The sequence below is a fragment of the Triticum aestivum genome, chromosome 6D, assembly GCF_018294505.1.
Source record: "Triticum aestivum cultivar Chinese Spring chromosome 6D, IWGSC CS RefSeq v2.1, whole genome shotgun sequence".
In the NCBI taxonomy this organism is placed as follows: Eukaryota; Viridiplantae; Streptophyta; class Magnoliopsida; order Poales; family Poaceae; genus Triticum; species Triticum aestivum.
Genome location: NC_057811.1, coordinates 288,266,743 through 288,293,924, shown reverse-complemented (window position 1 = coordinate 288,293,924; position 27,182 = coordinate 288,266,743).

Here is a 27,182-nt window from a genome sequence, read left to right as displayed (position 1 = left end):
GGTATCCAGATCCCGCTATTGGTTATTGACCGGAGAGGTGTCTCGATCATGTCTGCATGGTTCCCGAACCCGTAGGGTCTACACACTTAAGGTTCGGTGACTATAGAGTTGTTATGGGAAATAGTATGTGGTTACCGAAGGTTGTTCGGAGTCCCAGATGAAATCCCGGACATGACGAGGAGCCCCGAAATGGTCCGGAGGTGAAGATCGGTATATTGGACGAAGGGTATTAGAGTCCAGAATTGTTCCGGGGGTACCAGGCTATGGCCAGCATGTCCGAAAGGGGTTTCAGAGGCCCCGGCAAGCGTTGGGGGGCCTTATGGGCCAAGGGGAAGGGACAAACCAGCCCACTAAGGGGCTGTGCGCCCCTCCCAACCCCTCTCACGTAACCAGGAGAGGTGGGGGCGCCACCCCTAGGGCAGCCGCCCCTCCCGGCTTGGGGGCAAGTTTCCTAGGGGGTGGGGGCGCCCGAACCCATCTAGGGTTTCCCCTGGCCGCCGCCTCCTCCTCTAGATCCATCTAGAGGGGCCGACCCCCTCTCCCCTTCCCCCTATATATAGTGAGGGGTGGGAGGGCAGCCAAACCCTTCCCTTGGCGCAGCCCCTTCCTCCTCATACATCTCCTCCTCCTCCGTAGTGCTTGGCGAAGCCCTGCGGGAGAACCACGAGCTCCATCGCCACCATGCCGTCGTGCTGCTGGAGTTCTCCCTCAACTTCTCCTCTCCCCTTGCTGGATCAATAAGGAGGAGACGTCCCCAGGCTGTACGTGTGTTGAACGCGGAGGCGCCGTCCGTTCGGCGCTAGATCGGATCTTCCGCGATTTGAATCGCCGCGAGTACGATTCCATCAACCGCGTTCTTGTAACGCTTCCGCTTAGCGATCTTCAAGGGTATGAAGATGCAATCCCTCTCTCTCGTTGCTAGCATCTCCTAGATTGATCTTGGTGACACGTAGGAAAATTTTGAATTATTGCTACGTTACCCAACTGTGGCATCATGAGCTAGGTCTATGCGTAGATTCTATGCACGAGTAGAACACAAAGTAGTTGTGGGCGATGATTTGTTCAATTTGCTTGCCGTTACTAGTCTTATCTTGATTCAGCGGCATTGTGGGATGAAGCGGCCCGGACCAACCTTACACGTACTCTTACGTGAGACAGGTTCCACCGACTGACATGCACTTGATGCATAAGGTGGCTAGCGGGTGTCTGTCTCTCCCACTTTAGTCGGATCGGATTCGATGAAGAGGGTCCTTATGAAGGGTAAATAGCAATTGGCATATCACCGTTGTGGTTTTGCGTAGGTAAGAAACGTTCTTGCTAGAAACCCATAGCAGCCACGTAAAACATGCAACAACACTTAGAGGACGTCGAACTTGTTTTTGCAGGGTATGATGTGTGATGTGATATGGCCAAAAGGATGTGATGAATTATATATATGTGATGTATGAGACTGATCATGTTCTTGTAATAGGAATCACGACTTGCATGTCGATGAGTATGACAACCGGCAGGAGCCATAGGAGTTCTCTTAATTTATTGTATGACCTGCGTGTCGATGAAAAACACCATGTAATTACTTTACTTTATTGCTAACCGTTAGCCATAGTAGTAGAAGTAATAGTTGGCGAGACAACTTCATGAAGACACGATGATGGAGATCATGATGTCATGCCGGTGACGAAGGTGATCATGCCGCGCCTCGAAGATGGAGATCAAAGGCGCAAGATGATATTGGCCATATCATGTCACTTTTATGATTTGCATGTGATGTTTGTCATGTTTACATCTTATTTGCTTAGAACGACGGTAGCATAAATAAGATGATCCCTCACTAAAATTTCAAGAGATGTGTTCCCCCTAACTGTGCACCGTTGCGAAGGTTCGTTGTTTCGAAGCACAACGTGATGATCGGGTGTGATAGATTCTAACGTTCGCATACAACGGGTGTAAGCCAGATTTACACATGCGAAACACTTAGGTTGACTTGATGAGCCTAGCATGTACAGACATGGCCTCGGAACACAAGAGACCGAAAGGTCGAACATGAGTCGTATAGTAGATACGATCAACATGGAGATGTTCACCGTTGATGACTAATCCGTCTCACGTGATGATCGGACACGGTCTAGGTGATTCGGATCATGTATCACTTAGATGACTAGAGGGATGTCTATCTAAGTGGGAGTTCATTAAATAATCAGGTGAACTTAATTATCATGAACATAGTCAAAAGGTCTTTGCAAATTATGTCATAGCTTACGCTTTGGTTCTACTGTTTAAGATATGTTCCTAGAGAAAATTTAGTTGAAAGTTGATAGTAGAAATTATGCAGACTGGGTCCATAAACTAAGGATTATCCTCATTGCTGCGCAGAAGGCTTATGTCCTTAATGCACCGCTCAGTGTGCTGAACCTAGAGCGTCGTTTGTGGATGTTGCGAACATCTGACATACACGTTTTGATGACTACGTGATAGTTCAGTGCGTAATGCTAACGGTTTAGAATTGAGGCGCCAAAGACGTTTTTGAAACGTCGCAGAACATATGAGATGTTCCACAGACTGAAATTGGGATTTCAGACTAGTTCCCACGTCAAGAGGTATGAGACCTCTGACAAGTTTCTTAAGCCTGCAAACTAAGGGAGAAAAGCTCAATCGTTGAGCATGTGCTCAGATTGTCTGAGTACTACAATCGCTTGAATCGAGTGGGAGTTAATCTTCCAGATGAGATAGTGATGGTTCTCCATACTCACTGCCACCAAGCTATTAGAGCTTCGTGATGAACTATAACATATCAGGGATAGACATGATGATCCTTGAGCAACTCGTGATGTTTGACACCGCGAAAGTAGAAATCAAGTAGGAGCATCAATTGTTGATGGTTAGTAAAACCACTAGTTTCAAGAAGGGCAAGGGAAAGAAGGGATACTTCATGAAACGGCAAATCAGTTGCTGCTCTAGTGAAGAAACCCAAGGTTGAACCCAAACCCGAGACTAAGTGCTTCTGTAATGAGGGGAACGGTCACTGAAGCAAAACTACCCTAGATACTTGGTATATGAGAAGGCAGGCAAGGTCGACAGAAGTATATTGGGTATACATTATATTAATGTGTACTTTACTAGTACTCCTAGTAGCACCAGGGTATTAGATACCGGTTCGGTTGCTAAGTGTTGGTAACTCGAAATAAATGGCTACAGAATAAACGGAGACTAGCTAAAGGTGAGATGACGATATGTGTTGGAAGTGTTTCCAAGGTTGATGTAATCAAACATCATACGCTCCCTCTACCATCGGGATTGGTATTAAACCTAAATAATTGTTATTTGGTGTTTGCGTTGAGCATAGACATGATTGGATTATGTTTATCGCAATACGGTTATTCATTTAAGAAGAATAATGGTTACTCTGTTTATTTGAATAATACCTTCAATGGTCTTGCACCTAAAATGAATGGTTTATTGAATCTCGATCGTAGTGATACACATGTTCATGCCAAAAGATATAAAATAGTAATGATAGTACCACATACTTGTGGCACTGCCATTTGAGTCATATTGGTATAAAACGCATGAAGAAGCTCCATGTTCATGGATCTTTGGACTCACTCGTTTTTGAAAAGATTGAGACATGCGAACCATGTGTATTGGTATATATGCATGAAGAAACTCCATACAGATGGATTGTTTGGACTCACTTGATTTTGAATCACTTGAGACATGCAAATCATACCACATGGGCAAGATGACTGAAAGGCCTCGTTTTCAGTAAGATGGAACAAGAAAGCAACTTGTTGGAAGTAATACATTTTGATGTGTGCAGTCCAATGAGTGTTGAGGCATGCAGTGGATATCGTTATGTTCTTACTTCACAGATGATTTGAGTAGATGCTAAGTATATTTACTTGATGAAACACAAGTCTGAATTATTGAAAGGTTTAAGTAATTTCAGAGTGAAGTTAAAGATCGTCGTGACAAGAGGATAAAATGTCTATGATATGATCATAGAGATGAATATCTAAGTTACGAGTTTGGCACACAATTAAGACATTGTGAAAATTGTTTCACAACTAATACCGCCTGGAACACCATAGTGTGATGGTGTGTCCGAACATCATAACTGCACCCTATTGGATATGGTGCATACCATGATGTCTCTTATCGAATTACCACTATCGTTTATCGGCTAGGCATTAGAGACAACCGCATTCACTTTAAATAGGGCACCACGCAATTCAGTTGAGACGACACCGTATGAACTATGGTTTAGAGAAACATAAGCTGTCGTTTCTTAAAAGTTTGGGGCCGCGACGCTTATGTGAAAAGGTTTCGGGCTGATAAGCTCGAACCCAAAGCGGATAAATGCATCTTCATAGAACACCCAAAACAGTTGGGTATACCTCCTATTTCAGATCCGAAAGCATAGCTGATTGTTTCTAGAAATGGGTCCTTTCTCGAGGAAAAGTTTCTCTCGAAAGAATTGAGTGGGAGGATGGTGGAGACTTGATGAGGTTATTGAACCGTCACTTCAACTAGTGTGTAGCAGGGCACAAGAAGTTGTTCCTGTGGCACCTACACCAATTGAAGTGGAAGCTTATGATGGTGATCATGAAACTTCGGATCAAGTCACTACCAAACCTCGTAGGTCGACAAGGATGCGTTCTACTTCAGAGTGGTACGTAATCCTGTCTTGGAAGTCATGTTGCTAGACAACAATGAACCTACGAGCTATGGAGAAGCGATGGTGGGCCCGAATTCCGACGAATGGCTCGAGGCCATAAAATCCGAGAGAGGATCCATGTATAAAAGCAAAGTATAGACTTTGGAAGAACTACTTGATGGTCGTAAGGCTGTTGGGTGCAGATGGATTTTAAAAGGAAGACGGACAATGATGGTAAGTGTCACCATTAAGAAAGCTCGACTTGTCGTTAAGATGTTTTCCGACAAGTTCAAGGAGTTGACTACGATGAGATTTTCTCACTCGTAGCGATGCTAAGAGTCTGTTGGAATTATATTAGCAGTTACTGCATTATTTATGAAATCTTGCAGATAGCATGTCAAAACATTGTTTCCTCGACGATTTTCTTGAGGAAAGGTTGTATGTGATACAACCAGAAGGTTTTGTCAATCCTGAAAGATGCTAACAAGTATGCAAAGCTCCAGCAATCCTTCTAAGGACTGGAGTAAGCATCTCGGAGTTGGAATGTACGCTTTGATGAGATGATCAAAGATTTTGGGTTTTTACAAAGTTTATGAGAAACTTGTATTTCCAAAGAAGTGAGTGGGAGCACTATAGAATTTTTGATGAGTATATGTTGTTAACATATTGTTGATCAGAAATGATGTAGAATTTCTGGAAAGCATACAGGGTTATTTGAAAAGTGTTTTTCAATGGAAAACCTGGATTAAGCTACTTGAACATTGAGCATCAAGATCTATAAGGATAGATCAAAACGCTTAATAGTACTTTCAAATGAATACATACCGTGACAAGATTTTGAAGGAGTTCAAAATAGATCAGCAAAGAAGGAGTTCTTGGCTGTGTTACAAGGTGTGAGTATTGAGTAAGACTCAAGACCTGACCACAGCAGAAGAGAGAGAAAGGACGAAGGTCGTCCCCTATGCTTTAGACGTAGGCTCTACAGTATGCTATGCTGTGTACCGCACCTGAAGTGTGCCTTGCCATGAGTTAGTCAAGGGGTACAATAGTGATCCAGGAATGGATCACATGACAGTGGTCGAACTTATCCTTAGTAACTAGTGGACTAAGGAATTTTCTCGATTATGGAGGTGGTAAAAGAGTTCATCGTAAAGGGTTACGTCGATGCAAACTTTGACACTAATCCGGATGACTCTGAGTAGTAAACCGGATTCGTATAGTAGAGCAGTTATTTGGAATAGCTCCAAGTAGCGCGTGGTAGCTGCATCTACAAGATGACATAGAGATTTGTAAAGCACCCACAGATCTGAAAGGTTCAGACCCGTTGACTAATAACCTCTCTCACAAGCGAGATATGAAGAAACCCCATGGGTGTTGGATTCATTACATCACATAGTGATGTGAACTAGATTATTGACTCTAGTGCAAGTGGGAGACTGTTGGAAATATGCCCTAGAGGCAATAATAAAATGGTTATTATTGTATTTCCTTGTTCATGATAATTATCTATTGTTCATGCTATAATTGTATTAACTAGAAACCATAATACATGTGTGAATACATAGACCAGAACATGTCCCTAGTAAGCCTCTAGTTGACTAGCTCGTTGATCAATAGATGGTTATGGTTTCCTGACCATGGACATTGGATGTCATTGATAACGGGATCACATCATTAGGAGAATGATGTGATGGACAAGACCCAATCCTAAGCATAGCACAAGATCGTGTAGTTCGTTTGCTAGAGCTTTTCTAATGTCAAGTATCGTTTCCTTAGACCATGAGATTGTGAACCTCCCGGATACCGTAGGAATGCTTTGGGTGTACCAAACGTCACAACGTAACTGGGTGGCTATAAAGGTGCATTACAGGTATCTCCGAAAGTGTCTGTTGGGTTGGCACGAATCGAGACTGGGATTTGTCACTCCGTATGACGGAGAGGTATCTCTGGGCCCACTCGGTAATGCATCATCATAATGAGCTCAATGTGACTAAGGAGTTAGCCACGGGATCATGCGTTACGGAACGAGTAAAGAGACTTGCCGGTAACGAGATTGAACGAGGTATTGGGATACCGACGATCGAATCTCGGGCAAGTAACATACCGATGGACAAAGGGAATTGTATACGGGATTGATTGAATCCCCGACATCGTGGTTCATCCGATGAGATCATCGTGGAACATGTGGGAGCCAATATGGGTATCCAGATCCCGCTATTGGTTATTGACCGGAGAGGTGTCTCGATCATGTCTGCATGGTTCCCGAACCCGTAGTGTCTGCACACTTAAGGTTCGGTGACGCTAGAGTTGTTATGGGAAATAGTATGTGGTTACTGAAGGTTGTTCGGAGTCCCGGATGAGATCCCGGACATGACGAGGAGCTCCGGAATGGTCCAGAGGTAAAGATCAGTATATTGGACGAAGGATATTGGAGTCCGGAATTGTTCTGGGGGTACCAGGCTATGGTCAGCATGTCCGAAAGGGGTTTCGGAGGCCCCGGCAAGCGTTGGGGGGCCTTATGGGCCAAGGGGAAGGGGCAAACCAGTCCACTAAGGGGCTGTGCGCCCCTCCCAACCCCTCTCACGTAACCAGGAGAGGTGGGGGCGCCACCCCTAGGGCAGCCGCCCCTCCCGGCTTGGGGGGCAAGTTTCCTAGGGGGTGGGGGCGCCCAAACCCATCTAGGGTTTCCCCTGGCCGCCGCCTCCTCCCTTAGATCCATCTAGAGGGGCCGGCCCCCCTCTCCCCTTCCCCCTATATATAGTGAGGGGTGGGAGGGCAGCCAAACCCTTCCCTTGGCGCAGCCCCTTCCTCCTCATACATCTCCTCCTCCTCCGTAGTGCTTGGCGAAGCCCTGCCGGAGAACCACGAGCTCCATCGCCACCATGTCGTCGTGCTGCTGGAGTTCTCCCTCAACTTCTCCTCTCCCCTTGCTGGATTAAGAAGGATGAGACGTCCCCGGGCTGTACGTGTGTTGAACGCGGAGGCGCCGTCCGTTCGGCGCTAGATCGGATCTTCCGCGATTTGAATCGCCGCGAGTACGACTCCATCAACCGCGTTCTTGTAACGCTTCCGCTTAGCGATCTTCAAGGGTATGAAGATGCACTCCCTCTCTCTTGTTGCTAGCATCTCCTAGTTTGATCTTGGTGACACGTAGGAAAATTTTGAATTATTGCTACGTTACCCAACACAACCACCATGATAGTTAAATAAAATTTATTCCTTTGATGTAGGGAAAAATTGGCTTTTCACAAAAACATTATAACCATAGAGCCTTCACCAGCCATATATGTGTGTAGTGATAGCATTTATCTGTTCATTGCTTTACTGTGTTACATTGCCAGCATATTCCATGTGCTGACCCGTTCTCGGGCTGCAACGTATCATGTTGCAGACTTTTCAGACGAGGAGTAAGTTTTGCTAGGCCGTTGTCGTGCACTCAGCTATGCCGTTGGAGTTGATGGACTCACTTTATCTTCCAAGTCTTCCGTTGTTATCTCATTTAGATGGCCTTAAGCCATATTTATTGTAACAAGTTCTCTTTGGAGACATTCGATGTAATAAGTGTGTGATTGCTACTCTGTTATAAATCCTTCGAGTACTGTGTGTGTCAGCATTACCGATCCAGGAATGACCCTAAAGCACAGAGACTTGACCGCCTGAGGTCGGGTCGCTACAAGATGGTATCAGAGCACACGTTGAATGTAGGACACGACCACTAAGAAAAGCCATAGGTCACTCTTCTCTACTCATTTCTGACTCCTCTCCATTTTCTACTCTTTAGGATGGCGATCTCGAGGAACAAGTTTGCACAACCGGATGAAGACACCCCCTTTGGACGACACTTGAAGGAAGTCACTAGATACCTGAACTTTGGAATACCAAGCTTCACCGGGGCCTACAACGCCACTTTACCAGAAGAGGAGCGTTGGATGATTCGAGTTCAAGTTCCAGGAAGGACATTCACACCAGTCACTAAACCTATAGAGTTTTCCTTTGATGCCCCAACCTGGAGTCTAGGAAAGAGCATGGCAGCCCACATCGCCATGGGACGCATTGGCGAAGTTTACCACAAGGATCTCAAGGATACTATCTACCAGATATGTGGGCGCCGAGATGAGCAATGGGAGATAGTCAGCACCAGGAGAGAGAGGTCCATTGCAGCATTCATCCAGGAGCTAAACCAGCACATTCGACGCCAGGAGAACCAGATGTGCGCAAGCATGATAGATTTGAAGAAGGCGATGACAAGGATCACCGAGTTAGAAGAGGAACTCAAGTCTACACGCGATGGATATCAGGAGGAAATGACGATGCTCGTGGAGAAGAATGATGACCTAACAAGGAAGTTAGGAGTTTCCATGGGAGACCCCGTGCCTGGAGGAGAGGACGACGATTCCACTTGTCCGGAGAATTACATCATCATGGACGACACCGACTCCGACCCTGACGATAGTGATGATGATTATGAAGACGAAGCTGGAGCGGATATCATGGAGTCTTCCACCGATAAAAATTTCTAGATGACCACCATATGACTAGTAGTATTCCCCCTGTATATGGTAGTAGTCTGAGCACTTTTAACGATTGTTCTAGACCGATTGTATGCCCTTGCTTGATTGATTGACTGATATGATTGTGTTTGTCTCATGTGCATATGGGTAGTGCTTTCTCACTAGACCTCTTTCTATTCTAATCTCTCCCCTCTAAACCCATTAGATGCCTCCGAGACGTGACACCGGATTTGTCTTCCCATCGGAGATCACCCAGTTGATCCAGCGGCAGAATGCCTTGATGCAGATATTAGTCCAGAACAAAGGCAACAACAACAACAACAACAACAACAACAACAACAACAACAACAACAACAACAACAACAACAACAACAACAACAACAACCCTCCTCCAGTTGACAACTTAGCCCGTTTTCTGAGGTTACAGCCGCCGGTGTTTTCCAGTAGCAACGAGCCCATAGTTGTGGATGACTGGTTACGCAAGATTGGAAGGGAGTTGACCACCGCAGGTTGCACTGATGCTGAGAAGGTGCGTCTTGCCGCACACCAATTGGATGGACCAGCAGCGTCATGGTGGGAGAATTACACCGAGACTTTCCCAATAGCCAATATCACTTGGGATCAGTTTCAGCAAGCATTCCACACAACCCATGTCTCAACTGGAGCTATGAGCATGAAGAAGCGTGAGTTTCGCAACTTGCGCCAAGGGAATCGTACTGTGGCTCAGTACGTAGATGAGTTTAGTAAGCTGTCTCGTTATGCCCCTGATGATGTGGCCACGGATGTCGCAAAGCAGGAGAAGTTTATGGAAGGGCTTAATGATGAGATGAGCATGCAGTTGATGGTGGCAACATTTAACAACTACCGGGAGTTGGTAGACAAGGCTCTTATGATTGAAGGGAAGCAGCAGCAGATTGAGAGCCGCAAGAGGAAGTATGGACAAGGAAAGTACAATTCTGGAGCTCAGCAGAACCTCGTTGCACCCCGAACTCGGGAGGACTTATCCATAACCATGGAGGCCACACCCATAATGGAGGGAGTTCTCACAACCACAATCGCCCCAAGAATGGGAATGGGAATGGAGCAGGCAGCAATCAGAACCGCTCTAACCCAGCCACACCTGCCAAGAAGGATCAAAGTCACATTACCTGTTTCAAGTGCGGGAAGACTGGGCACTACGCCAATGATTGTCCGGAATTGAAGAACGGTAATGGCAACGAAGCGCTGGGAAGAAGCCCAACCCTTTCAACAGGGGACAAGCGAACCACGTGAATGTGGAGGAAGTTGAGGAGCAGCCAGATGCAGTTATCGGTAAGTTTTTGGTTAAGTCTTTTACTGCAATCGTTCTTTTTGATACTGGTGCATCGCATTCATACATATCAAGGGGATTCTTGGATAAGTATAAGTTGCCCACTAAGGTACTTAGGACACCCATGTTAGTAAGTTCGCCAGGAGCGGAGTATATGGCAAGACAAGGATGTTTACAGATGCCATTGACCATTGGGAACCATGTTTTCCCCTCAGACCTGATAATTTTGGAGTCACAAGGATTGGATGTGATACTAGGAATGGATTGGCTATCGATGTATGGGGGAAACATCAATTGCGCAAGTAAGTCGATTTTGCTCACTACCCCGGAGGGAAAAAGGATCAAGTATGTATCCAGGCATGCGCCGAGGAGGACTCAAGTAAATTCTCTCACGGGAGTTGTTCAGGAGGAAGTGCCGGTAGTAGAGGATTACCTGGATGTTTTTCCAGAGGAGTTACCAGGCATGCCGCCAGATCGAGATATCGAGTTTTTGATAGAACTATTGCCAGGCACCGGACCAATATCTAAGAGACCATACCGGATGCCCGCAAATGATCTAGAGGAGATCAAAAAGCAGATTAAGGAGTTGTTGGAGAAAAGTTACATTCGACGAAGTTCATCACCATGGGGAGCCCTAGTGCTTTTGGTCGAGAAGAAGGATGGATCGTTAAGGATGGTGGTTGATTATCGTGCGTTGAATGAAGTAACAATCAAAAATAAGTGCCCACCGCCGATGATCAATGATTTGTTTGACCAGTTACAAGGAGCTAAAGTGTTTTCGAAGGTCGATCTGCGATCAGGATATCACCAGCTGAAGATTAGGGAAAAAGATATACCTAAAACAGCTTTCACCACAAGGTACGGGTTATACGAGTATACAGTTATGTCATTTGGACTAACTAACTCCCCTGCCTATTTCATGAGTAGGATGAACAAGGTGTTCATGGAGTTCTTGAATAAGTTTGTCATGGTGTTCATTGATGATATCTTGGTATACTCGAAGAATGAAGAGGAGCACAAGGAGCATTTGCGTTTAGTTCTCGAGAAGCTCAGGGAACATCAGTTATATGCCAAGTTCAGCAAGTGTGAGTTTTGGCTGAAGGAAGTTGGATTTCTTGGACATGTTATATCAGGAGAAGGTATAGTAGTGGATCCTACCAAGGTTCAGTCAGTCACTGAGTGGTTGGCACCCACTTCAGTTGGAGAGATCCATAGTTTCCTTGGACTCGCGGGATACTATCGGAGATTTATTGGGAATTTTTCTAAGATTGCGAAGCCTATGACGGCATTGTTGAAGAAGGACACCAAGTTCCATTGGACTGAAGAATGTGAAGCAAGTTTCCAGGAGTTGAAGAAACGTTTGACTACAGCCCCAGTGTTGATTCTGCCGGATATACGCAAGGATTTCCAAGTGTACTGCGATGCCTCTCGCTTAGGACTTGGAGGAGTACTTATGCAAGACGGAAGAGTTGTTTCGTATGCCTCGAGACAACTTCGACCACATGAGTTGAATTATGCCACGCATGATTTGGAGTTAGCAACCGTTGTGCATGCCTTAAAGACCTGGAGACATTTTCTCATTGGAAACCGTTGTGATGTGTACACGGATCATAAGAGTTTGAAGTACATTTTCACATAGAAGGAACTGAACCTCGGGCAGAGGAGATGTTGGAGCTCATAAAAGATCATGATATGAAGTTGCATTATCATCCAGGCAAGGCCAATGTCGTAGCAGACGCTTTGAGATGGAAGAATTACGTCAATACCCTCGTAAGCGGAGGAATGCCGACGGAGTTAGCGGAAGATCTAAGGGAGCTACGTTTGGAGATAGTCCCTAGAGGATTTGTTGCAGCATTGGAGGTTCAGTCGACATTGTTGGAAAAGATTCGAGAAGCTTAGAAAGATGACAAAGAAGTTGCCGAGATAAAGGAGAAGATGATCGAAGGAAAAGCCAAGGGTTTTCGTGAGGATGAGCACGACACCTTGTGGTTTGAGGGCCGAGTTTATGTGCCCAATAATGCAGAGATCAGGAAGTTAATACTTCAAGAAGCTCATGACTCGCCATATTCGATACACCCCGGAAACACTAAGATGTATTTGGATTTGAAGGAGCATTTCTGGTGGACTGGTATGAAGAAAGATATTGCCGAGTATGTAGCCATATGTGATGTATGTTAGAATGTGAAGGCAGAACACCAGAAGCCAGCAAGATCACTGCATCCTATGCCGAAACCCGAATGGAAGTGGGATAAGCTTGGCATGGATTTCATCACCGGATTACCCAGGACCCGATCGGGATATGATTCTATCTGGGTAGTAGTGGATCACTTGACCAAAGTAGCCCACTTTATCCCAGTGAAAACCACCTATACCAGTGCGAAGTTGGCCAAGATATATATGACCAGGATCGTATGTCTGCACGGAGTTCCGAGGACCACCGTATCAGATAGAGGAACACAGTTTACTTCAAAGTTTTGGCACCAACTGCACCAGACTTTGGGAACCAGGTTGGAGTTCAGTACAGCCTTTCACCCGCAGACAGATGAACAGACCGAGAGAGTCCTAGAGGACATGTTAAGAGCTTGTGCGCTAGATTATGGATCTAGTTGGGATGACAACTTGCCCTACGCGGAGTTCTCTTACAACAACAGCTACCAGGCCAGTTCGAAGATGGCACCGTTCGAAGCCCTCTATGGAAGAAGGTGCGGAACACCGTTGATGTGGGATGAAGTTGGAGACCGTCAGTTGTTTGGACCAGATTTGATTAAGGAGTCTGAAGAGAAGGTCAAGCTGATTCGAGATAGACTGAAGGTAGCTCAGTCCCGACAGAAGAGTTATGCAGATTCAAAACGCAAGGAGGTAGTCTATGAAATCGGAGACAGAGCGTATCTACGAGTGTCACCTCTTCGAGGAGTTAAACGTTTTGGAGTTAAGGGAAAGTTAGCCCCTAGATTTGTGGGACCGTACCGTGTTTTGGAACGCATGGGAGAGGTTGCCTATAAGTTGGAGTTACCTGATGGACTGTCAGGAGTAGATGATGTGTTTCACGTTTCCCAGTTGAAGAAGTGCCATGCAGAGATGGCCGATATTCCTCTGAGAGATACAGTTCCCCTGGAAGCAATACAGTTGGATAGTGATTTGACTTATGAGGAGAAACATGTCAAGGTTCTTGAGTTTGCCAGCCGAGTCACTCGCAGCAAGGTTATCAAGTTTTGCAAAGTTCAGTGGAGCAGCCATACCGAGGATGAAGCCACCTGGGAACGAGAAGATGATCTATGCAAAGAACACCCACACCTATTTTCTAGCCAACCCGAATCTCGAGGGTGAGATTCATCTTAAGGGGGGTTGGTTTGTAACATCCCAAATTTTCAATTTGGAATGTTATACATAGGTCATTCATGCGTATCATATTTTATTGCATTTTCGTTTGCGATCCTCGAAATTCTAAGAAACTCAAGGACCCTCGGAGAGAGTTGGGGATTTCATGATTTTCATATTTGAATTTTATCAAATATTGAAACAAGGATCATTTTGGTTTTAATTAATTTTTCTCTCCGAAAATATCTCGAATTTAAAATATATGAGAGGAGATAATATGACTTCTCCAAAATAGATGGGATACTAGAGGAAAAATATTAAAATCAAATAAATAATTTTATTTGGATTTTATTGCAATTTTATTTCGAATTAGGAAAAATACGCGTTTCGCAAAATTGCATTATGGGCCCAAATAAATGTTCATCTTGTCCAGTATATTTTTAGAGGACGGGGAAAATTTATTTCAGGGTTTTTGGAGTCAGTTTAGTATTTCTTTTCTTCGTTTTTCTGCGTGTCAGTATTTAAAAAAAAAGGTTCGAACCAACTCCAGGCCGTGCCCGAGCCGGAGTCCTCCGCCCCGGCCTTTATAAGCCGCGCCCCCCTGCCCCGCAGCCCACCCCGCCAGCCTGCCGCCGCCGCAGCCCACCCCGCTGACAAACCCTAGCGCCGCCGCCGCGCCGCCGCCGGAGTTAGCCGTCGCCGCCGTTTTTTTTTCTTCGTCGGTTTATTGCGGTAACCCTAGATCTAGATCCGATTTTTTTAGTTTCCGGTTTATTTTTTAGATCGGTTTTCTGTCGGTTTATTTATTTTGCGGACGTTCGTCCATACGTTCATTTTAACGAACGTTGTTCGTCCGTTAGTCACAGACAGCGAACGTTCGTTCGTTAGCCTGTTCGTCAGTTTTTCTTTTTCCGGGGTTTTTCCGCGATTATTTTCGATCGCGATTTCTGCCCTGATTTTCGTTTTAGTTTATCTTTTCGCTCGTTTATCATAATCAAGCGATTCAAGCGCTCAGATCTTCGTCTCGAAGCCCTCTTTCTGTTTAACCGACTTGAACAAGATTTTGGTACTGTAAAATTTGACTTTAGTCCAGATTAGTAATCGGATCTTGTTTCTTTCGCAGTTTGAGTTTCGTTGCTCCGTTTGTTTTGATTCTTTTTGCAAACCGGAGTTCTTCAGTTGAACTTTATGGTTAGATCTTCTTATTTGAGTTTTACCCGTGCATCTTTGCTTGATTGCTTATGTATGCTATTGTTTGTTTGTCATAGAATTCCCGGAGTCCGAAGCGTGCTACTACGAGTCTCTAGGTTTTGCGGATCGTCAGCAAGGCAAGTAACACATTGATCATACTCTTTTCATACCTAGTTTTTATGCATTAGATACAACCCTCAACCATTGCATGATTAGGATGTGTTTAACTTGTGGGAATTTGGGAAGTAGTTGATGAGGTAGGACCTATTGCCCTGTTTATTATCAAACCCTGGGAGTTACTTCTACGTTATGCTTATATTGCCATGCTATGCTCGTAGACGTGGATTGGGTTTGAGTGTATCCATGACAGATGTGAGATTGTTAATTAATGGTTCAACTTAAGGTGGCACACATCTGGGTGGATTGTTTGTTTTTGGGCACCTGGGGAATCCAGTGTTGTCCTAGGAGATCCTGGGGATATACCGTGTGATCCTCCTACGGTCCGCCACCCAGGCTCAAAGGGATCATAAGATTATTCATGCTAGAAACTTCCGTGTGCAGCCACAAGCCATTATGGGCTCTGGCATAGTTGAGTATGTTGTGTGACCTCTTTTAGTGGTGGGCTAGCAGATGTAGAGGGAAAGTAGGTGTAACTGTCCACCCAGAGTAAAGAGTTAATGCTTCTGAAAGACTGTGTCTCGGTCATCCATTTCTCAAACACCATGTAGTGCGAGAAATCCAACGGAGGAGATTGAGTCTTGTGGGGAAAAGTGCGCAAACCTCTGCAGAGTGTATAAACTAATCATGGTTAGCCGTGTCCCCGGTTATGGACATCTTGAGTATCTGGTACTTGAATTAATGATTTGATCTCATCACTCTAAATTAATTTGTTGGGTTGATAATTACTTTTAATTGGGATTGAGATGGGGGTACCATTCTCAATGTTTCAACCACCATGATAGTTAAATAAAATTTATTCCTTTGATGTAGGGAAAAATTGACTTTTCGCAAAAACATTATAACCATAGAGCCTTCACCAGCCATATATGCATGTAGTGATAGCATTTATCTGTTCATTGCTTTACTATGTTACATTGCCAGCATATTCCATGTGTTGACCCGTTCTTGGGCTGCAACGTATCATGTTGCAGACTTTTCAGACGAGGAGTAAGGTTCGCTAGGCCGTTGTCGTGCACTCAGCTATGGCGTTGGAGTTGATGGACTCACTTTATCTTCCAAGTCTTCCGCTGTTATCTCATTTAGATGGCCTTAAGCCATATTTATTGTAATAAGTTCTCTTTGGAGACATTCGATGTAATAAGTGTGTGATTGCTACTCTGTTATAAATCATTCGAGTACTGTGTGTGTCAGCATTACCGATCCAGGGATGACACTAAAGCACAGAGACTTGACCGCCTGAGGTCGGGTCGCTACAATGTAATCAACACTACTAGCAACCCAGAGGTACCAATCTGAGATTTTGAGACAAATACTGAATACAAGAGATGAACTAGAGTTTGAGACGAGATGGTGCTGGTGAAGACGTTGATGAATATTGGTCCTCCCATGATGAGAGGGTTGTTGGTGATGTCGATGGCTTTGATTTCCCCCTCCCGGAGGGAAGTATCCCCCGCGGAACCGCTCCGCCAGAGAGCAAAAGTGCTCTTGCCCAGGTTCCACCTCGAGACGGCGGCGCTTGATCCCAAAAGTCCTCTCCTTAATTTTTTTCTAGGGCAAATGGCTTCATATAGCAGAAGATGGGCCTCGGAGGCTGGCCAGGGGCCCCACTTGCCACTATGGCGCGGCCTGGTGCCTCATGGGCACCTGGTGGGCCCCCTCTTTTATTTATTTTCTCTAGTATTTTTTATATATTCCAAAATAATTCTCCGTGAAATTTCAGCTCATTTGGAGTTGTGCAGAATAGGTATCTCTGATGTAGCTTTTTTAGGTCCAGAATTCCATCTGTCGGCAATCTCCCTCTTCTTGTAAATCTTGCAAATTAAGAGAGAAAGGCAATAGAATTGCACAACAAAGTATTATATTGATAAAAACATCATAAATAACAGTAGGAAAACATGATGCAAAATGGACGTATCAAAGCCGTAGACGACCTCGAAGGGGGACTTGCCGGTTGTGGAGTGCCATGCTCCACATCATCTCCCCCCTGGGAAAGGTGGCACTTTGAGCCATTATTAGGGTGATCTCTCACTGAAAATGTGAAGTTGTGAGCAAGGTTGTCAGAATCGTGATTTTGAATCGGATCGGAGCTTCGATGGTAGGATCGCAAATCGTAGAATCTTCACTATCAAGATCGTAGAAACGCAGATTCTAAGAACTAAAATCGTAGAATCAAAGGGGTTAGTTTAGATCGTAAAGTCATATAATCGTATAACAGAATCATGATTCTGACAACCTTGGTTGTGAGTGCTCATGCCAGTGTAGCAACCGTCTATAACACGTAGCTTTTCGGGGTACGTCATGTCCACATGAGTACGGAGGGATCATGAGGTGTAAGAGGGTGAAGGTCGGACCTCACAGCAGAAACACTCGATTGTCTTGAAGTTCTAGCTGGATCGTCCTAAGGTCGGAGCACAAAAGCATCGAAAGACGAACAAGAGTCATATGGAGATATGATCGGCAAAAGCTTGCCTAACAATTGGAGTCCATGTCATCAGTGATGTCCACATCAATGGTGGTGAATTAAATGTGGATCTTGAATCACTTAAAATCAATTATGAGAGATATTGGTTTGAGTACGAGCATAATTATGAATTAATTAAGTTTAATCACTAGTGCAAATTAATTATAAACAAGGGATAATTGGTTTTATACCCTTAGTTGTGTCCCCCTCGTCAGGATTGCCCCTAGTTTATGAAAACATGTGGTCTTTCCCAACCCACTTTGGTCGTCTTGTGCTTTTACCCTTTGACCGTTTGACCATCACTTTGAAAACTTCATAATTGATTCATACTAAATCAGAAAAATGCAAATAAGATACCAAAATGTTCGGAAAAACATCACACGTATGTCAATGTCACTTGCATTCATGAAAAAAGTGTTAGTAAGTGCCCACCCCAGTTTTAGCTCTTGTGATACCACCATGAATAGTAAAATCTAAAAAATTCAAAAAATTCCAAAAAAAGTTGGTGGCAAAGAATGACAAATGTTTTAAGTGCTTGCCAAGTTTCATCAGGGAATGACATTCGTGGAAGTCATCGAAAAAGAAACACAACACTCAAAAATAGATTGTTTTTTTTTTGAATGTTTTAAGTGCTTGCCAAGAACTATATTGTTTTTTTTTGAATTTTTTGAATTTCTTAGATTTTACTGTTCATGGTAGTATCATAAGAGCGAGAACTCAGATGGGCACTTACCAACACTTTTGTCATGAATGCAAGTGACATTGACATATAGGTGTTGTTTTTTCAAACATTTTGGTATCTTATTTGCATTTTTCTAATTTAGTATGAATTAGTTATGAAGTTTTCAAAGTGACGGTCAAAGGGCAAAAGCACAAGACGACCAAAGTGGGTTGGGCAAGACCTCGTGTTTTCGTTAACTAGGGGCAATCCTGACGAGGGGGACACAACTAAGGGTATAAAACCAATTATCCCTATAAACAATGTCTATGTGTAGTTTGCATTATAGTTATAAAATAATGGTTCACGGTTCCACCTTTCCTATTGAAATTGATTAGTTATTTTTTATCTGGTTGAAACTTTACGATTGGTAAACATAATGAAGAGGATCGTTCTTTAAGAGTGCCAAGAAGGATTTTTTTTCCTACTACTTTCTGACAATACTCTACTGCTAATGTCATTGATGATGAAGACTCACGTCCATCGATCCAAAATCCTAGAATCCTATTATGGTCTACTTGCTTCCAAGAAACCCAAACTTCAAAATGTTTGGGATAATCATGTGATATTCTTGGAACATATTTTTTTCAGAAACAAACAAAGGTTGTAAGATATGTGATATCTAAAGATGTGTTTTGCTTGCAAGTTCTAGTGAAGTGTTCAACTATGTTTAAGGCTGAAATACATAGGATCCGGAAGAATGCCAGTCATGTGTTGGTGGTGAGAACTTAAAGAGAAAGAACAAATCTGAAGGATGTAATGAGACTTACATGCCTAGGGAAGTTCAAAGCTCATGCCACTCTTAAAGTTCGATGCCTCTTCTGTGAGTAGGCGAAATATTGGAAGTAAAACTAAAAGAAGTAAAAAGGCAGAAAGCAAAGAAGACCGGAATGTCCAGCTCAGATATGAATGTCATACAAGTTATAAGATGTCGAGAAAGTTGGTCAAGTAAATTTTAGTTCCTGGGAATTCTGATCAAATTGTTGATCATTAATTCTTTGATATTGTGGATAAGAGTTGATCACAAAGATATCAACTCGATTGCATGTTGTTGCGAATCGTTGCAAGAAACTACAATGACCTAAATGACCAACAAATAATGAGGTTAAAATATCTGATGGAAACTTTGTAAAAGTTATAGTACTTCCCGTCAGTGTACTACCTCTGTATTTATTATCATAATTCATTTTATAGTTCTGTACACTCTAGCCCATTGCATAGAAGTTGCAAGGAGGTTGTTCATGAGAGAACAATAATTGTTCGATGTTATGAAAAAAGGCCATACTCCTATTGTGAATAGGATGTATGTTATGAATATGATAATAAAACTGAACATTCATAACATGATGCTAAAAGTCACAAGACTAAAAGAATACCATATGTGTGTGGCACTTTGTTTAGTCACATTCGGGAAATCAACATGAAGAAATTTCACAGTGATGGATTTTGAAGTAATCTGATTATAAATCATTTGACACTTGCAACTTTCATCCAATTAGTGAAGTATACTAAAATACTGTTCACAGGCCATAAAGAACGAGCAACAAAATAATAGGAAATATATGCATAATGATGTGTCTAGTCCATTAACTGTTGTTGCAACCAGTCACTACAAAAAAATACACTTCCGTGATGATACGTGTTTGTCACAGTAGGTCACGTTTTCTGTCACGCATGTACATCCATGACGATTTTATGACAGAATCAAGACAGTCATACCCATGCTGTCGTAGAAGTGTTCCATGACATTACCAAAATTATCATCACGGAAGTGTCCACTTCCATGATGATAAATCGCGCGTCACAGAAGTGCTTTCATCAAGGGTGACCGACACGTGGCATCCACCGTAACGGAACGCCGTTAAGCTATCGGGTCCGGTTTTGGATCGGATAACCCGTTAAGAGCCCCGACCAATGGGGATTTTCCACGTGTAAAATCATCATTGGCTGGAGGAAACACGTGTCGGCTCACCGTTGGGACAGATGTCATCCACTCATTGGACCCAAAGCGCCTATGATACATCGACACGTGGCACGGCCCAACAGAGGCCCATTCCTGTGAAAAGGCCCGCCAGTTTGACTTGGTCAAAAGGTGGCGGGCCGGCCCACGGCAAGCCTGTTAACGGCTTGTTCGCATATAGCCCATTTACAGCTCGCTAACCCAGGGCCCGTTTATGGCGTATCCGAATTAGGCCCAGTAGCGTCATCTGGGCCGTCCAATATATTTCCAGCCCGTTTTAACTTCCGGCCCATGTATGGCCCATGACGTCTTTCGGCCCATATGAGGCCCTTAGTAACTCTCGGCCCATTAATGGCCCGTGGTAAAACTGACCCGTAATGAACAGTGTATCACTTTATACCCATTAACGGCACGTGGTGAAACTGGCTCGTAATGAACAGTGTATCACTTTATACCCATTAATGGCCCATTATTCTGTTGGGCCGTTTCCAGCCCATGTTATCTTTCGGCCTTCTCAGGGCCCATTTATTCTTGGGCTCATTTCCAGCATTCATTTACTTACGACCTGTTACTGTCATTTTCTGCTTGTGGGCCAAATATAGCCCGTGGTTACAGTTGGCCCGTTTGTGGCCCGTTAATACATTGGGCCATTTTCATAGTGTCATCAAATACGGTCGATTAACGACGGCCCGTTATGGTCGGCCCATGAACGGACGATTTCAACTCTAGCCCATTTACGGCCATAATGTGGTCTGTTATTGGCCCATGTTTGGCCAACCGATCATACGGCCCATAGAAGGCCCATTGATGATACGGCCCGTAGAAGGCCCATTGTTTCTACGGCCCGTAGGAGGCCCATGTTAACTACAGTAAATATGTAGCCCATGGTTATTGTGGCCTAGTTTTAAAAAATAGGTTATTGCGGCCACTAGCAAACCGTGGAAAAATAACTTCACTGACTACAAGAAAACAAATAAACAAGACAATAAGGAAATAAATAAGCAAGCAACTTACGCTAGGCTATCACGGCTATTACACGAATTACATCCACTGGGCATCAAAGTTCGCCACCAGTGCAAATATAGGGAACACCCTACACTATACAAAAATGGCTTGTTGTTTTCTTCAGCTGGTGGCTGCACGTTAAAATAAAAGGAAGGTTGGCATAAAAGTTAACAGTCTAGCAGATAAATGCACCACCAGAAGTTCAGAAGCTCAGTTCATTTGACCTGACTGTTACGTTTTCATGCTATATTGTCCGATGGAGCACCATAACCTTCGCCTTCAGTCCTCCTAGGCTCCTGAACAACATAGCAAATGTCTGATAGTCTGGTTTCAAAACCATGCATATCTTGACAACATCGAACAATTTCTCTCCTTGTTTCACAAAGGGTCTCTGTTAGGGAATGGACTTGTGTCTGGAGCGTAGATACAACATTGTTTTGAGCTTGCATATCTTGATCATGAGGCGGTTTGGACGAGCTTGCCTTAACAACCAACCCAGTATTATGCAGGAACGTGCTTTTGGCACTGTTAGTGGACAGGTACTGACCCACTACAGCAAGAGCTGACATTGCGGCTATAGTTGCCTCGCCACCTTCAGAAGGTGGCGGTTCCACCATTTTTTCATAGCTCGCTGAAAAGTTGAGGTTTTACATTAGTAGTACCAGAACAGAAGATATTAAGGAGGCAGCAAAACCAAACAAAATAGCTTTGGTCTATATACAGAACTTATTCTGGTGAACCCATGTAAAATATTAGTTGTATTTTATTGCAAAGTACATAATAAAACCAGGTTCCAAACATATGACCATGTACCATCGCTGATGTATTGTCTATTTCTTCACATTGTATTGAGGGCTAAGGATAAAGAGACGAAGTTTATAATACGGTAAGCATAGTATGACATCATTCATATCACAAAACAACTGAGAACAGACAAACAGGCAATTGTAACGTTGTGTGGGCAAGTCCAGCACGGAACTAGATTACAGGTCAAGATCAAAGGAACATCACTCCTCTCTTTTAAACCTTGTAAGGTGCAATGATACGCTAAGACAATTGTGTATAAAATTGAAAAGAGTAATAGACATTGGCTGCAAACCATGCAGTTCAAGGCACAAGTCAGAGTAAGTAGTAGTTAAAAGGCATGAGGATTAAGGACTTACAACAGCGGCTTTGACTGGTGTAGTCATGCCCTTCTTCTTGCTGGTGTGACAGTCCTTGAAGATTTCCACAGCATTTGGTTCAGGTACTTTTTGGTCCTTGCGGGCTTTCCTCTGCATTTGGAACAAGTCAATATAGATCTGATAATATGGTACAGCGAAAAGAGTGAAACAACAGCTAATTACAAGAGCCTCGCAGTGTGCAATATAGCTACGAGATCCTGTCGTCTGTTGGAATTTCACTTTCGTACGGTTGGCCTTGTTCTTTGAACAGTTCACCTACAAGAAGATAGATTTGTGTGGCACATGCGTAAATAGGACTTCAACATGTGATCTGATCACATATATATAATGTACCTGATACTTCGGATCAGACCAGTGTTTAACGAGGCCCCTCCAGTCTTCATCCGATATATTTTCCACTGGAGATGTTTGGGAAAGTTCACTGTTAGCCTTGCCTTCAAAGTGAGTTTTCCTCAAGTTATACCGATACTGTCGCAGAGCAGACTTGAAAACATGGGTGCAAGCTTGTCTGGTTGCATCATCTTGGCTATCCAACTTGAACCTCATCTGTTGAAAATTATGGGAGTCTCATTATCAGCAACCTAGAAAGTATGGGACAGAGCAAGACGATATTACTAGTTTCCATACATAACCATACTTACAGATAAATGGTCGAGGAAGGTGTTGAACTGGGTTTCGTCTTTGTCATTCCTGTACTGAATCCATGTTGGGAGGATACGTACATGACACCTAACGGCAACCGCTGCCTCTGATACTAACTTGGCTGACTCTGTAGCATCACGTGGCCTTTTTAAACCTGCCTCAAAACGGATCTCCATTCTTCCTCCTCTAGATTTAGTTAACCTATCAAGCATTATCCCTGATGTTTGTTTCCTCTTGCGCCTAGGTGCTAGTCCAACAACGAACATAGGAAGTGTTAGTGTACATCAAACTGTGAGACCACATATAAAGAAGCATGCAACTGTAACTTGACTCCAGCAACTACCTTCTTGCTGTTGAAGCTCACAAGGTTCATCTGAACTTGCCAACTCGTCTTGTGTCAAGATTGCTTGGGAAGTAGTGTCAGGTGGCAAGGGAGCTTGGGAACGTGCTGCTAGCTCAGTTGACGCACGAGTAACTCGTGCAGCTGGTAGTACTGTGGAAGGTGTTGCAAGAACTAGGGTTGTCTCTGCTTGTTTGGTGGCAGCTATTTGTTTCTGTTTGGCTTTTTCTGCAGCTCATGTAGCATGGACCTTCTATTGCACCATCAGTACTAGCAGAATCTGCAGGATTCTTCCGGTTCCCATTCCCTGCCATTCCGTGTTTCTTCCTCTTTCTCTGTGCCATGTTAAGTCAAGCCGACAATAAAAACGAATAACAATTTAGTTCTTCAGAACAAATTGTTGCGTGATACAGACGAACTGAACTTTGATGTTAGACAACCACATGATAGGAGGATGTAATATGTACGAAAAACAGGACGGGATAGATAACCAGAACTATGATGTGTAAACTAAGCAGAAGACATTTCACTAAATTAGAAGCAATGCAATGGAAGGTAGACACCATATGAAAGATGCTACAAATATCGCTCTGCCAAGTTAACAGTGTCTCATCATAAATAGCGTTTAAACAAATGTGAAGCTGTACAAGAAATAAATCATATGCAAGATGCAAACAACATCACACTACCAAGTTAGAGGTCTCTCGTCATTAGTGCCATTGCACATTCACAGCTTATGATGTGTAAACTAAGGAGAAGGCATTTCAACAAATTGGAAGCAATGAAAGCTAGACACCATATCAAAGATGCAACGAATATCACTCTACCAAGTTAAAACTGTCTCGTCATAAGTTCCATTTCAACAAATTAGTAGTACAAGCTAGAAAAGAATGCGATATGTAGCCTATATCACACTCCGAAGTCAAACGTGTCTTATGATAAATGATTGTTGCAGGTTACACAACAGTAGTAATTTGATGTAAGAACATGGTGTGATAGACAGATATTGTATGTTCTAGAAACAGGAACACGTGTCTTATTCAAGTATAATGTGTAAAGTAAGCAGATGGAATTCAACAAAATTAGAAGCAATACAAGCTAGACATCACACATAACATGCAACCACATATAACAGCGCCAAGTTAGAGGGAGCACCGGTGATGGTGCACTAGGGGAGACGTGCTCATCATAAACACAGCTACGTTGAGTGTCTATGCATGTGTTGTCTTGGAAATCATCTTGGGGGGATGGAGGAGTAGAAACTGTAGAGGCCCTCCGTTTGGAAGGAGCACCTTTATCCGTTGCCTTGCTAACTTCCTTCCGCTTTATTGATTTTGAATTGTCAAGTAAAACCGACAAGAAAAAGCAATAAAATTCTCTCTTCAGAACTCATTCATGCATGATACTGACAATCACTACTTTGATGTAAGGCAAACACATGATACCAGGATGGAATATGTACGAAAAACAGGACGGCATGGCATGTTCACAACTGTTTGTGTAAACTAAGCAGAAACCATTCCAACAAATAAGAAGCAATGCAAGCTAGACACCACATGAAAGATGCAACCAATATGACTCTGCCAAGTTAAAAGCGTCCCATCATAAATGGAATTTCAACAAATTAGAAGCAGCGCATGCTATAAATCATATGAAAGATGCAACTAATATCGCACTGCATATACTAAAGGTGTCTCGTCATATTGATTGATGCGGGATACAAAAAACAATAGTTTTATGTAAGGACATGCTTAATAGACAGATGTACTATGTACTAAATACAGGAAGGCATGTCACATTAACAGGTATAATGTATAAGCTAAGCAGAATAGCACATGCAGTTTAACCAGATTGGAAGAATTACAATCTAGACACCATATGCAACATGCAACCACATATCACGCTGCCAAGTTAGAGCAAGCACCTGCGATGCTAGTGTAGGGGAAATGCGGTAATCAACTACAGAGCTACGTTCACTATCTTCATCTAGCCTTGCTGTTTCTTGAGAATCATGTCGGGAGGCTGACGCTGCATTCTTTAAATGAGGAGTAGTCCACTTGCCTGACTGCCTCATCATAAGTGATTGATGAGGGATACACAAGAACATTAGTTTGATGTAAGAACATGGTTAATACACAGATGTACTAGTATGTACCAAAAACAGAAAGGCATGTCATATTCAAAGGTATAATGTGTAAGCTAAGCAGATGCAATTTAACCAAATTGGAAGCAATACAAGCTAGACATCCGGCTGGAGTGGTGAGCATGATCATCTAGGACCTGAGAGCCTGGTGGGAGGCGGGCTGCTTCGCCACCATCGCGGCTTTTTAGTTGGCTTCCAGGTGATGCCTGTCTTTGCTGGGCTTGTCACTGGCTCGGCCAGTGCCCTGACTAGCTATTTGTCTTCTGGTGCTCACGGGATGGTGGTTCATGTAAAAAATATCTTTCCTTATCTTAATAAAGACCGACTTCGGCCTTTCGAATACAAGCTAGACACCATATGGAACATGCAACCACATATGACACCGCGAAGTTAAAGCAAGCACCTGGGATGGTGGTTCATTGCGAGCGAGGTCATCAACTCCAGAGCTACGTTTACCGTCTCCATCTGCTGACACTGCACCCTTTATAGCGCTGTAACGTGCCGTGCTTACCCGCGTAGAAAGCTGGAGCAACTTCTCTCTTTTCTTTTCTGCTTCTCTCGAGGCAGACTCTGAAATACCCTTGCATAAAAACACAATAGTGAGAGTATGGGTGAAGTGTGTGCAGAACTAGTGCACTGTAAAAGTAGCAGATAGCAGGTGGCTGAAAAATAAATGACAGGAGACATATGATAGCTCTACAACATTGCATGGCAAACAAAATTAGATTCTACTCCGTATGATTTTGTAATATATGAGCACAGGAAATGCAGGTACTCCTCCAGCACACCACCACATGTGGTCATATCAAGATAACAGTCGACTGAAAATAAATAGGTCAGTCGATTTTTTAATGAACCGTCCGATCTATAAGGAACGGGCAGATGGCCTTCGTCTACCTCCCGCCAGTCACTGTTGACGATCTTTCTCGAACCGCCAGCGACCACCGGCCCAGACCCCTGCCTCCGCCGCCCCGCCCTCCCCTCGACCTCACACCACCGCCGTGCTTGGCAGCGCCCCCAGGCCATCCCTTTAATCCCGGCCGACCTCCAGATCGGGCGCCAGTAGCTCTAGGCCCCACACGCCCCTAAGATAAACACCGAGGCGCTGCTTCCCCGGCGTAATAGGCGGACTAGCGCCTGTTACGCCGGGGAATGCTTCCGTTAATTGGGAATCAACTGACCAGGAATTGAAATTCAGGGGGGCGACGGACCTCTAGCTAAGGTGAAATAGTATATGAGGAGAAACCTTGTGCATCGCGAGTTACTAGGAACATCTAGTATCAAGAAGAAGCGGTCAACTAGTGTCTTCTGTGGGATGAATACCGTGCAAGCAGACACGTAAGATTTGCACGAATAAGGGAAGAGGAGTACCCTTATCGGTTGCCAGTGTGGTCTCCTCCATATGTCGCGGCGATCTTCTTTTTTCTCCCGGGGGAACCGATGTTTTGGAGAACCGTGGATCCTTGGACAAACCCATGGCCAAATTGTTGACTGTGTTGCCGTGGCCGTATATCGGCGGAGGGGAAGCAGATCCGAGGCGGCGAAGGACGGCGTAGCAGGAACAGC